A 14,915-nucleotide genomic window follows, 5' to 3' on the forward strand; every position below is an offset into this window, starting at 1 on the left:
CATGTACTGAATCAATTTATATCGATCGTTTTAGTTTTAACGCCTCAAAAAATCGTCATATTACAAAAATATGGGATAAAAGGAAAGTACGGGAATCTAATTCAAACTTTACTCAACATAAGGTCATTTCTATAAATGGTTAATACTGAAGTCTTCGTTTTATATTTGATTTCACCACTTAATTACGAAAGACATTTTAAAAACACACACATCAAAATTCATAATGCATCGTAGCAGTGTTCCATTTTGCGTAATATTCAGGTTCGATATCGGTTTACATGGAACACCTAGATGAATGAACACAAAACTCTCCGACATAGTGCATAATTGAACTACAAACTACTAATTAGCCATTAAATTTTTTTCAGGTCGAAATTCAATTCATCCAAACTGTCTGTTGAATTATTCACACTTAAGCCACAATCACTGAAATCATATCTTTAAAACAGGTTCCTCTCAACAGGATATATTTCTCAGTTGAAAAGCTTTATAGCACAAATGCTACTAGTCATAGACACCTATGAGTCATGTAAAAGCGCTGAGTTTCTCGGCACCCTATCCAGAGACACGTACATTAACATAAACGATATAATCACAGGGATTTGCTCGCATTATCAAATATACAGCCCGACTAGTATATAACACGAAAAGGGGGATCCCAGATTTGGGAGTAACTTGCTTCAACTCATTTCCCACTAATAAAATCGAACATATTACTATTTACTGCTCTGTAACTAATCTAAAAAATAAACACAGGTATCACCACCAAATATTTCTTATTATATGCAGCCGGGTTGCATATATGATAGTGGGAGCATGCCCCTGTGATATAACTTCACCAATCATGCCAGGTGCAGAAAACATTAGACATGCACTTTTAAAGACCCGGAGCATCTACAGCTCTATTTTAATAGCAAGCACATGGCCAAAATTGCTAAATAGAATGAATATTGCAAAAAGCAATAACACCAGACCAAAACAAAATGACAATTCCCGAGAAATGCATTATCGAAATTCCTATGCCATCGTCTATGCAAAGTTTCATTTGTGTTTGCCATCTCCGGGCTTCCGGTGGCACGAGGCGGTTACCTTAATGAAATACACGATACCGTGAATGGTACATCAGGATGGTTTCGCGGGTTGTACTACCCTTTTTTTTACAAAAATGGCCAAAAGATGAACGGCAAATAATAGCCTGAAATCCCTTTCTTTATACAAGTTTCTTGATCGGAACAACTGCCCCTTTTATCCTTCAGGGCCTGCATGCGATATCTGAAGACAGTTCTTCCAATTGGTACTCAGCATTTCTCTTCATATTCCAATTCTATGATTGAAGAGTGGTAATTATATACTTGCAAGGTTTTTATTTCTAGCTAAACATCAAATGGTTTATTACGCGTTTAAAAACAACTAGGCAGCTTGAATATATCGACACTGAACTTGTTTATTCGGGTAAATGCATAGAAATAAACAGGTACTTATAAGAGGTCATCTATTTTCAATTACAAACTAAATTAATCAGCATTTTAAGTTTGCAGTAAAAGTTGTTTATTGGGTTTGTTTATTGTTGTCAATAACATAGAATTGAAATGAACATATTATAAATACATACAAAGTGGACCTAACTATCTGCATGTGAACCTTAATGGGGTATGCCAATGGGACTATTTTCTTGCGGTAGTGTAAGAGAATTACAGATGCTATCAGGCTTTACAAATCTAAAGGCTCTGGCGACTGCTATTTCAATTCTGATCTTCGATTGATAATAATTATATATTTCCGACGAACATTTACTGAATAAAATCAACTAAATCTGCTAGCCATACAGATATCCGTAAAAAAACATCAGTTGGCCTAACAAAGCATATTGATGTTAGTTGGAAGATGGTTATTGAAAATCTATAATTATCAGTTTATCTTCATCATAAGAAATATGATATATAAATGGAATCAATATCAAATAACATGATTATCTATGTATGTTTTATTAAAAAAAAAACATTAGTATTGTCAGGATTACAATTTCAATAATCTGCATACATTTACAATATTGTATGTAACCAGTAAGTGTCATTATTCTTCTCCTATGCTAACAGGAGCAATTTTCATCAGTAAACTATCTATATATTCAGCAAAGTTCTGGAAATCTGCGTCAATATCCTAGGCGGCCTTTATTTCAATTTAAAGTATTTACAGAAGCCCCCAGTCATAAGAGACCAGGTTAGGTTGAATGATATGATGTATGTATTTTGGATACCAAGCTATTTTCTGACTTGGTGCCATCCTAACGGTATGGAGTAACGGAATTCCAACCTCTTACGTTGTAGGAGTAGTATTTGCTTATGAAAAAGTTGGTATTTCAAATAATACATAGCTTGTATGGTACATCAAGAAATTTTCACGGAGTTACATCTAAAGCACCAGAGAAATAATCCAAAAAAACGCTTTACATGTACAAGGATTGCTCAGGGTAGTTACTTGAATGGACATCAAACTTTACCCACCATTTTTAACATAACCATTAAAAAATACGTCTCGTCACCATATTTTCTCAGCATTTCATCATTATATGTCAAGACTCGTATAGTGATATAAAGGGTAAATTCACCGTTTCGCAAAATAATAAATGTAGTGCATCACACGGCTGCTTGATTCTTATATATTCATACATGCAGTTTATAACACTGTTTTCATCTTCACAATGAAGTACCATTCTGTGTAAGAATCGGGCAATTTAATTTTTCTCACATAATTTTTCTCAATTTGGTCTTTTTTTTTTGCCTAAAATGTATTTAATACATCTAGAAAACAACCGAAAAGCTATTTAAAGTTATCCTGAAGCATCAGTGACGTTGATATTTTTTACTGCTTTAGGGAAAAAGTACGGAATAAATTTCCACCCATTTTTTCATAGTGTATTTCAACAAAATTTGACCTATTGATACCGTTACAAACACTTTTTTTTTTTGGGGGGGGGGGGTGGTTATGAGGTATAAATACTTGGATAATGCCAAAAAAATCTATGCGTGTTTTTCCTTCATGTGCCAAACCATATATAAATTTTGCCTGATTTTTAGACAGAGAAGTACTTAAAACACCCCAAATAGATATCTGATTGAGTTAAACAGCGTCGTACATATAGTCTTCACAACGGGGGGATGCGTCAAAACTTCATGTCGCACACTGGACTTTATAAAAATATGAATAGCTAGTGTATATAAAGATCTCCCTTCCCTTGGTAAACTCATGACTTGACATCGTACATTCTTGAAATATCAGGTACTCTTATCCCTATAACGGCCTTGATGAAATACAAGGCGCCCTTGCCCCAATAGTGCCATGGCGAAATATCAAGTGCCAATGTCCCTATAGCAGCCGTGTAACGCAAGTAGACACACCCAACACCGAAAGTAGATCAATATTTTTGTCGATATTTGATTAAATCGCTGATGCAATTTATACTTGTTAAAATAAATACAAGACAGAAAATGTTGTGCTGTACATAAGATTAATTAAGTAGCACTCCACCTAAAAATCATGCAAAATGTGATATATAGTTGGAAAGCCTACATATTTTTTATTTTGATATTTTGTTTGAACTATTACAGTAAACAGGAATTAATATTCGGTTTTACATATAACTCGTGTTCCTAGGAGATAAAAATTATATAGAATGCACTGTAGATTTCAAAATTAAGGGAGACAACTCTGTAAATGACACTCAAATACAACAGAATCTATTGGATTTTCAGTGTTGATTATCTCCTAAGATCAGAAAGATTGGGAAGAGTAACCAAGGGCACCAAGGCTATAGCGGTAATCAAAAGAATGCAATCCAGGGACAAAGACCAGACATGGAAAACAGATATACACAACAAAGAACATAAAGTAACTAAAATCATACATACAAAATAACAAAAGCAAATGAGCAACTCGGACTGCACTAAAAACTGGGAGCATGGACCAGGTGCACCGGTAGGGTAAGCGTCCTCTGCTTTTCTAGAAACACCCGCCGAGTTGCTCATTAAAAGTCAAGTCCGTGGTAGACAAACGAGGAAAGGAAAATTATTACCCGTTGAATAAATCAGTTTTCATGGTGCAGATGGATACACCGTAACCATCCACGAGTTCATGATGACGACCATAAAACTTTAGTAGTGATGACTTCAATCTTGTAGCAACATAACCCTGCTCCATAAGCCTATTTGTTAGAATTCTAGCGCTATACAAATAGTCTACGTAGTTTCGGCAAGCTCTAGCATAAGATATAAGTAGTGATATGAACACTCCATACGCAGGTGCTGAAGGGATGTTGTCACAGATGAAAGGAAAGTTGACAATTCTGAATGAAAAGTCATCATGTATGTTGTAAAGTTTGGTCAATAGTTTTCCTTTACCATCGATTTCTAAGTGTAGGTCAAGATATGAGGCTGACTTCACAGTGTCTGTATGAATGATTACTCAATTCATAATATAGACACATGAAACAACTAAATTACAAAAATAAAAATATGTAGCCTTTTTTAAGGTGCATCACATATTACAGAATTTGCATGATTCTTACAAAGATAGCTACTTAAGACTCAAGAAAATTTCTAGCCATTTATTTCCTTCAAGTAATTAATTGGCATTTGGCACTTGTACATGTACGTCATATGAAACCAATTTCCTCAATATAAGACGAATGCGGCAACACTCGGTTTTCACTACCACATGAAGTTTTTGTTTTTATCTTTAAAATACTAGTACCTTTTTGTACCAATATGAATTACATATGGCATTCAACTGCCCGTTAAACTAAACGCCCGTTATTCTCTTGAGAATAGTTTCCTGAACTTGAGGATCTTCAAGTTTTATTTATACATGTATCTGTGCCCTTTTCCAAAGAGTTTTAGTGTTACCCTAAGTAGGAGCTTTTGAAGATAGGTGAAATCTTTTGACAATTTCATCTTAAAAAGAATTTAATTTAAAAAAATAGTTTTGGATTCAATACTTTCATGGAAAGTAGTTCTGATTCACATGCCAGCACGAACTGAGACGGATAATTATAATAATTTCGACACTTCTTTACCAGCTTAAAGACAGAAAACACCAAATTTAAGTTTTCGTGATCACTTATAACGAGAGATCAGTTAGGTGCTTTAAGTCATTAAAGACAACATCTGTGAAAAAAAAGTTTGCATTGAAACACGCAGAAGGTGTCAAATAGAAAAGGGAGTGAGGTACGAAAAGTGTTACTATATTTCCCCCTTTTTTGTTGTTATATTGTTATTTAACAAAGACCTTTTCTTGCTATTGCGTGTATCATTAGATTTTATGTTTTTCATTGAGAATGGACATTAGAATTTTCAAAGTGTGCAAGATGGAAAAAGGAAATTAAGTAAAACTATTTATCATATCAATACTAAAAAGTGATGGGTGGTTACTGTGATGTCAAGGAAACACATCACACAAGCGAATATCACCCAAATCTTCAACGTTTTCTTGGGAAAATAAAAACAAACGTATTTTTAAAACATCTTGTACGAACCCTATTATCTGATTAAGACTAATAAACAAAACCTTCACGCAAAACCTTAGCAGTCATAATCAAGGCGTATAACAAGTAGCGGACAAATTAAAATAGCTTTCCGTTTGTTTTCTAGATGTATTGAATACATTTGAGGCAAAAAAAAAATACCAAATTTAGAAAAATTATGTGCCAACCATTCCCCGATTCTTACACAAAATGGTACTTCATGATGACAGATGAAAAATGCATGTACATTTATGAATATATAAGGATCAATTAGTCTTGTGATGCACTACCTTCATAATTTTGCGAAACGATAAATTTACCCTACATTTCACCATATGAGTCATGACACATATAATGATAAAGTGCATGTATGAATAGATAATAATCATACATATTAAGGCTATGTAGCACCTGCTAGAAGAAAATGAAATTCTATCCCTTCAGTAAACTTAAAAAGTTCCCATTTTTTATATTAAAACAAATGTTATCATCTTTTTTTTTCAACGAAATCTAAAAACAGAATTAATTTTCGTTCATAAAAAAAATAAACACAAGAACTCCTTAATTACTGTATCTACCCCTTGCTACGGTGTAATGTTTAATCTTGTGATAAGCAGGTAGGTCACAAGATACATGTACAGGTGAAGTTGAATATTTTTTAAGCGATTTTAAACGTGATTTTTGAAAGTTTTTTTTTTACTAAATGGACATAGAGATCCAGCATTAACAAAACAAATCCTTTTTCCTGTAGAATGAATGAATAAGTGCACACTATCAGTGTCAATGTTTTTTGGTTAACGCTGGAACTCACTATGAAATACATTAAAAAAGAGTGAAAAAAGTATTATTTTCTTTCCTGAATGGCCTTCCAGAGGATTTTGGTACCTTCGTTTCTCAATATTTACTTATTAAATTACAAACTTAATGCATGAAATTGAAAATTTACAAGATGAATTACATTATAATCAAGTTTTCTTTTTGAATTAATGATAATTTTTCCCACGATTATTTTAGTTGGCAGAATAAGGCCTTATGGTCCCTCATCCTTTACAAAATTAATTGTATAAACAATTACATGAGAAAAGACAGAATCTGCGTAATGTCAATAACACAGTGAAAGCGGATACATACATTGGTTAATATAAAATACTGTTTGTATAACCTTAAAAATCTTCACGGTATTATGATTAAATATTCACCCAAGTTTTTAAACTACTTTTCTATTTGATGTAGGTATATATAGAATATTTAGAAATTGAAAGCAAATACGAGCAAGAAAAATCGAAAACTACATTGATGAGTGGACCTAGAGATATTTAAACGGTATGTAAGAGTCAAGTTCGTACGTCACCATAATACAGAAAGAATATTGATTTTTAGTGATAAAACATGCTTTATATAAAGTTTCATTGATAGATGATCGTATTTGAAGTAGATTATCTTAGTATTCTTATTCACTAACGGATGTATTAACTTGTATACCAGAGAAAAACACGTACTTATATAGTAAGGTAACATTTTCATTTCTATACATTTCATACATTATGACTATTTTCTTTTTTATTTCATTACTCATAACAACGGTCATCGTATTTTTTAAAATATTGTTTGAAATACAAGTACAATTGGTTTCAATATTACTGTATAAATGAAAAGGAGGTTTCTATAACAAAGTTAAAGTGTTAAATAATGTGGCTTTGAAAGTTTGCTGTATTTGTCAAAGTTAAATATTTGAATGTTACCATATGGTCCTGTATAGAAGACTGTTTTTATTGTGTTCCCTATATACATGCATACCCTTTTCAAACTTGGATGGATATTAAACCTCACTCTAATTTAAGGAATTCGAAGTTATAGAAGAGAAGCTATCGCTTGTCGTTCCTTGGTATTTTTTATATGCATTCTAGAGATGTAGACTCGGTCAGTTTCTCAAATGTTTTATAAAACTTATTAAAGCACGAATGCATACAGCATTAAAACGCTTTTAAACCACAATCAAGATAAATATTTTACGATAAATTTACAAAACTAATGTATTGTTGACAGCAGCAAGCGTGGACATGTAGAATCTCAAATGTCTTGTTGTGATACTTGTGTCTCGACCTTTACTTTCAAAACAGTTTAAAACGTGTTTTTGATGCCCGCTTTGCTAAAACTAAACGCACTTTTGAAAATTCAAAAAAAATAACATTTAATGGAACCCAGAATCAAGTTCATATGATAAAAACATAAGTAATGCTATTACACAGTAATGCTTCCAAATATTTTAGATTATGCTAGAAAAGTAGACAATGAGCAATTACAAAGTTCACTTTTTATACTTACATCAATGATTCAACGTTATAGTATTTTCGAGGATATACATGTTGTAACTATCTATTTTTCGGTAATAGTAAGTAGATATAGAAGTAGTCTTCATTGTGTAAACATTTTTGGAGGATGGGAGGCCGGGGGACTAGAAATTTAATTCAAAAGCTGACAAGGGAGACAATTAAAAAAAGAAAAAAAATCATTTACATAAAGTTAATTGATTTAAACGTCGAAGTAACTTTGCATGACCTGAGTCGGACTGTTGATTGCCCGAATCGAATACTCTGAAGATCTACTCGTTTCTTGCTTTGTTCTGTTTTTTTTTTTTTTGTTGTTTTTTGTTGTTTTCCTTTATTTTTATTTTTTAATGATTATTATCATTACACATGTATCATTAAGCGAAAGCAAGTTTCTTGTGCCATACACTGTTATTGTAAAAAGAAACGTAATTCTAGTAGCAGAAACATAATCTAATTCAATGGATAAACATAAAGCTTTTTCCCGATTGCCGATAGAAGTAAATGTGTGTATTACAAAAACCCTGTAAATGCTCTGGATTTTCTCAGTTAAAATTATTTTGTAAAGCGATACAACTTTGTGTTCCACCCTGAGATAATTTGAACGTAAACTTCACTTTCAGTTATTTAAGGAATTCTCCTTTCGTAGGGATTACATTTTCCTCGATGTCTGGTGGATTTGTTGTATAAATATTGCAATTCCTTATACAGCTGTTTTTGTGAAAGAGTAATCAAGGGAACCAAGGTTATAGCGGTAATCAAAAGAATGTAATCCAGGGACAAAGACCAGATATGGAAAACAGACATACACAACAAAGAACATAAAGTAACTAAAATCATACATACAAAGTAACAAAAGTAAATGAGCAACTCGGACTCCACTAAAAACTGGGAGCATGGACCAGGTGCACCGGTAGGGTAAGCGTCCTCTGCTTTTCTAGAAACACCCGCCGAGTTGCTCATAAAAAGTCAAGTCTGGGGTAGACAAACGAGGAAAGGAAAACTATGACACGTTGAATAAATCAGTTTTCATAGTGCTGATGGATACACAATAACGATCCACGAGTTCATGAAGACGACCATAAAACTTTAGTAGTGATGACTTCAATCTTGTAGCAACATAACCCTGTTCCAGAAGCCTATTTGTTAGAATTCTAGCGCGATACAAAAAGTTTGCGTAGTTTCGGCAAGCTCTGGCATAACGTATGAGTTGTGATATGAACACTCCATACGCAGGTGCTGATGGGATGTTGCCACAGATGAAAGGAAAGTTGACAATTCTGAATGAAAAGTCATCACGTTTGTCGTAAAGTTTGGTCAATAGCTTTCCTTTACCATCGATTTCTAAGTGTAGGTCAAGATATGAGGTAAACCTCACAGTGTCTGTTGTATCCTTTATCTCAAGTTCTTTTGGGTAGATGCGATGTATCAAATCCCCGAAATTTAAACAATTCTTTTAAGCGTAAAAAACAATTCCAACTGTACAATTCCTTTGTATTCATTCTTAATATTGAGATTATATAATCCACATGATACATTTCTTGATTTAAATCATCGTTTGCACCATACTCGTAATGGTAGATACTGTGTAAACTGAGAACAAGGATTATAATACGTAGGCCTTATCTGCTACATGTATGTAGTTGAATATCAGTTAGCTAAATTCAGTATATAGTATAAACCGCAAATACCAAGACATAACAAGATTTTTTTTGTAATAACCAGATAAAAAAGTTTATGTGGTTATTTGAAAAGCAGAGAAATTTATAGAAATCTTGCAAATTTTCTTCTTCCCAAGCTCTACCTCGCGGAAGTGTATATTCAGCATGCTCACCAACTTACCACAAAAGGGTCTATTTTGCGAAAAATAACTGATCTTAGTATCACATTTGTCAGGAAAATGATCAATAGAAAAAGAAATAGATATAGTGAAATGCATCAAATGTACCATATACCCCTATAAAATATATAGATAAAAATAGTAAATACTCACCAAAAGGTCTTCAATAAGTGTGAACAAACCTAGCTTCAAGTAAGCTCTGAAAGGCCCCGATAACAAAAGTAATAAAACCCACACGGTAACAGAACGATGACACCAAGTATCAGGCTGCAAGCGCAGCTGACAACTTGGAAATAGTGGACACAATTAGATTAAGGCAACGAAAAATCACCAAAAACATGCTTCATTTATGAATTATATGTTGACGATTTTGAATTGATCTTGAACTTGATATCACAAAGCAATAAATTGTACGATAATGAACAACACAGAGCCGAAAATTTACTAAAAGATTTCAAAAGAAATAAAATGTATATTTCGGTGAACGTATACTAAGTATGTAATGATTTTTCCAATTCCATCGGCATTTATGACACCATTGACCCTAATGTACAAAACATCATTTTTCGAAATAAATATAAATAGCTGTATATGTGTAGGTCAGAATATGGATTGAATATACAGAAGGTCAGGTACATTAAATTACCATATGACGGGTATATGATAGTAATGTGATGTAAACGAATCCAAACACATTATGTCATTTATTGACTATAGGAACAATTTCGTAAATTTCTAATTAAAAAAATATAATTTACCCAAAGCCTTCCTATTTACAAGAACGGGGGAAAACCTATCCTACTGCAAAAATATTGAATTAGTTACAAATCTGTTTTTGACGATGAGATAAACCAAACTTAATTTTCATTAAAAAGCATTACTTGTTTAAGAAAGCGGCGGATCTTCCTCCTAGAATATGACAGGAGATGCATGTAATTGACTACATACAGACCAGTTTTACAAATGTGCGAATTATAATTGAACAATAAAGCAATTAAATAAAAGAAATTTGATTTTGAGGGTGTAATCATCACATAAAGATTTACTCTAGTAATTTATAATTCGAAGTTCAATTATACAACATTAAATATATTTTAGAATTTCGTGCATTCACAATTATGCTTCCTTGTATAACTTTGTTATTTATATACGTCAATGGCTCACCAACCGTATTATATTCACCATGCATGATAAACAGTTCTCACGAAATTAAATTTAATTAAAAAAAATAGTCCTCAAGTGCATTCAGCATAAAATGAATTACTTTATTGTGAAAAATAAAAGTGTCGCTTATAGAATTCTCCTCTTTTCAAATATAGATCGAAATAAACTTTTATCTATTCATGTATATAATCAGCTTTGTCGTATGATGATCAGTTAGATAATATATGCTACTATAATACCTAATAGAGTTTATATACAAATGGTAACTATAGCAATATGCATTTTGTTTCAGTGTTTAATTTTTTTTGATAAATACTCTTAATTGACAAATATCTAACAAGTGTGCGTCGATGGGGCCATACTCCGTACTTGATTATTAAAAGACGCTACTTATAATGAAAGAAGAATTCAATGTTTTATATGAATCAACTTGATAAAAGACTATCTGATGAGTAACTACTAAAGCCTCTCCCATATTCAAATAGCAAATGTATTGTTTCAACGCAATCGTAATTGTAAAGTGCTCAAAATACTTAAAAAAAAGCATTATATATATTATCGGCGAATATGAACGTCATGTTTTTTTAAAGTGTATACTAATAGATTTCTTCAAAATGATTGTATCTATAAAATATATATCAGTGGCCGATCCAGAGTTTTAGGTAAGGGGCCCCAAAAAAGATTTCTTGACAGGATCACCGATGAGGATCACGAAGTGAGTGTTTTTCATGAGTTAACACACACAATTTTTCAACAATTTTTTTCTAAGGGTGACCGCCAACCCTCCCCCCGCTCCGCCCCCAAGATCCATCACTGTATATGCATTATATATATTATCGGCGAATATGAACGTCATGTTTTTTTTAAAGTGTATACTAATAGATTTCTTCAAAATGATTGTATCTATAAAATATATATCAGTGGCCGATCCAGAGTTTTAGGTAAGGGGCCCCAAAAAAGATTTCTTGACAGGATCACCGATGAGGATCACGAAGTGAGTGTGTTTCATGATTTTTCAACAATTTTTTTCTAAGGGTGACTGCTACCCCCCCCCCCCCCGCTCCGCCCGCAGGATCCATCACTGTATTTTCACACATTAATGACAGTTTCATTCTTTGCAATGATCGTTCATGTTTGCCTAAATCATCATGCAATGTTGACCATGAATAATTTCCACCACTTTTTTAACTTTTAACTTTTAAGTTACATTTTCTAGCTACTAAAATAGGTTATTTTGATCAATATCATATTTATCAATATTATCATTATTATTATTATTATTATTATTATTATTATTATTATTATTATTACCATCATCATCATCATTCAAAATGAATGTTAAGTATTTGGATCGATCAACGGTCGAAGAAAGTCATCTTTCCTTAGACTTGGTAACCTGAAGCGTTTGTCTGTATGATTGTTGCAAACATCTGAAAAAATAGTATAATTTACGATGCGGTAGGTGAAACATATCCTCTTATAACACCAACCATTTCATAAGCGTTGTATTGGATAAATAAGTATGACTTATTATTCATGAGTTTGTTTAAACTATGATGACATGAAACATTTAAAGACTGTGGTATATTTACGTACTTTATATGAAGGTGTTGCATAATATAGACCTTCCCATGTTGTGATTGACAACACAGTATTATAAGTTCTAATTACATCCCAGTCGTTGCGATATAAAAGAAGCACTCTGTCCGTCCGTCCTTCCGTACATCTGAATTTCGTCAAAAATATTTCAACTCCCACTGGATTGGTTAATTTCAAATTTAGTACGACTCTACATTAAATTGATAAATTTATTAATCTACTAAGGGAATTCCGATGTCAAACTCCTGTTCTATGAGACACTGCCATTTTTTTTCTATAATGAATAATAAAGACAATTTTGTCACAAAAGCCGAAACCGTTTGATTTAAAATTTGGTATCTGACTTTATTTAGATGAGACACACATTGAAAACGAGTGGAGGTATACAACTTCATGTTTGTTTAAAAGAAATTGATCTTACTTACTCGCAAGTACCAGTTAAGAGACTATAATTCATGGACATTTTTGTGTGGTAAACATCTTAAATACAGGTGCAAGTGTATTTATTCCTTTGAATGATATATGAGAAATAACTGTCAACATGAAGCAACGGTTTTTGATCTCTTGTACAACCTGGTTTTGAATTTTGCTTTCCGATTCTCAAATAGGATATTGCAAAGGCAGAAAATGTCCATCATTAGAAAAAGGTCAAAATGAACAGTAAACTGTTATTTGGAGTTGGAGTCACAGAAATCTGCTTTCATGATATAATACCGTTAAACATGTTTAGTACAAAATGTATACATCGAACTAACATATATTTATTACATAAAACTCTCATCAATTGAAAAAGTATGCATAAATTATTTCCACTATTTGTAGTCTTTTTTCAAAAGTGTTTCTCTTTGGTATTTCATAAAAGAATATTTTTAATATTTTAATATACAGGCAAATCAAAATCAAAAGTCAGGTCACGAGGATCAATTTTATCTAATACAATGCCTTGCACGAAAACGTAATATCGATACATATTTGAAAACGTTATAGCATTAAAAAAACCTTTTCAAGTTTAGATATCACAATTTCTTTCAAAGAGCTTTTGACTATTAAAACCTAAAAGTATCGTAAGTACATCAATAGTAAGCATATCTTTCCATAATTTAACAACCGTACTGCAATTAAAATTACTCTAAGACAGAACCTTTTTTCCCGTTTAATGCACAGATCAGCTATACCATTTTTAGTACCATTCAACCTGGATGTTTAAATTACGAATATGTACATACTCATTAGTTTCTCATTAGGATATTCAAAAATCTTATAACGTTAAAATCATACCAGAAAAAACCTATTGATTTATCGTTTTATCCAACCGATATGGCTTTTTAGAGGTTAAACATTTGTGTTATTTAATTTTAATTGACATGTTGAATTTATTACATCAATTTATGACCATTATCACCTTATTTTCGTTCCTAAGATGTATCTATAATCTCTGCGTTTCTTGATAGGTACTCATCAGTTGAAAAACATTGTAACATCAGAGATAAAAAGAGGTTTTTGACAACCTGACATAATAAAGTGTAGTGAAATATGTAACACTAAACATTAAAAGTCAATAAAGCGTAAAATGTAAATTGATGAATCATTCCAAAGTCATTGAATACGGTTTAAATTATTTATAATCTCTTAATCAATATGATAAAAGGCTGACAAAATATGTGTATATGTCCTTTTAATTTATGTTTTATATTATTTTGATATTTTAGAATCTGATACTGTTAAAGCGGAAATGGAGATTTATATCCAATGATCACGTATCGATTAAATTTCTATTGTATTTGTGATGACTTGCAAAATCTCAGGTTTCCTGTACTTTGTTGCATTCTATCAAGTTTTCCAATGTACAATGATAATTTTCGGCAATCTCATCGAATACAAAAAGGGGGTTGTTTTTTTTCCTTTTATCAAAAAACACAATATAGACTTTCGATTAGGCGTAGATTGTTTCATACGCCCTGAACTTCTACGTCTCTTGAATTAAATGCAGGTTAAACTTAGAATCAGGCAAACAGAAACAAAGCTGTTAAATTGACTTTTCGTCAATTCTCTAAACAATTTAGTCTCTCAGCAAATCACATTTTGATAGACAAATACTTAATAGAATTGTGGTAGGTTGTTAAATTAAATTCAACAAATTCTACAGACAGAAGTTGACCGCCATTTTGTTTCACCATTGATCGTTGTCTAACCAGTCATTGTTTTCTCCTTCATTTCTAATATTGGTAAGCAAATCACTTTCTTGATAAACACATACTTAGTATAATTTTATCTAACGATGTTAAATTATACAAAATAGATAATTTGATTTCTATAGACAAAACTGTTCCCTGCCATTTTTTTTCAGCATTAATCGTCGTTTAACTGTTGTTTTCCCTTTCCTTTACCATTCTATAGTCAATTCTCATCATAATACAGACTTGTTGCCACCATTTTGGATATTGGTTTCCACAGACTCTTTAAACCA

General features: G+C 32.1%; 1 protein-coding gene across 3 annotated transcripts in view; it reads left to right on the plus strand.

Annotated features, from left to right (window-relative positions):
- The first annotated feature begins 6,727 nt into the window (after positions 1–6,727).
- LOC148616313 (uncharacterized) overlaps positions 6,728–14,915 on the plus strand; it is a 31,385-nt gene continuing 23,197 nt past the window's right edge. The window contains exon 1 of one of the 3 annotated variants that reach the window (XM_088583220.1): positions 6,728–6,841. The gene's annotated coding sequence lies outside the window, so the exon portion shown is untranslated. The other 2 variants (XM_088583221.1, XM_088583222.1) reach the window with 2 other exon arrangements.

Source organism: Perna viridis, chromosome 5 (assembly GCF_037379345.1).
Source record: "Perna viridis isolate PV_CMFRI_1.1 ecotype Kerala chromosome 5, ASM3737934v1, whole genome shotgun sequence".
NCBI classification, from domain to species: domain Eukaryota; kingdom Metazoa; phylum Mollusca; class Bivalvia; order Mytilida; family Mytilidae; genus Perna; species Perna viridis.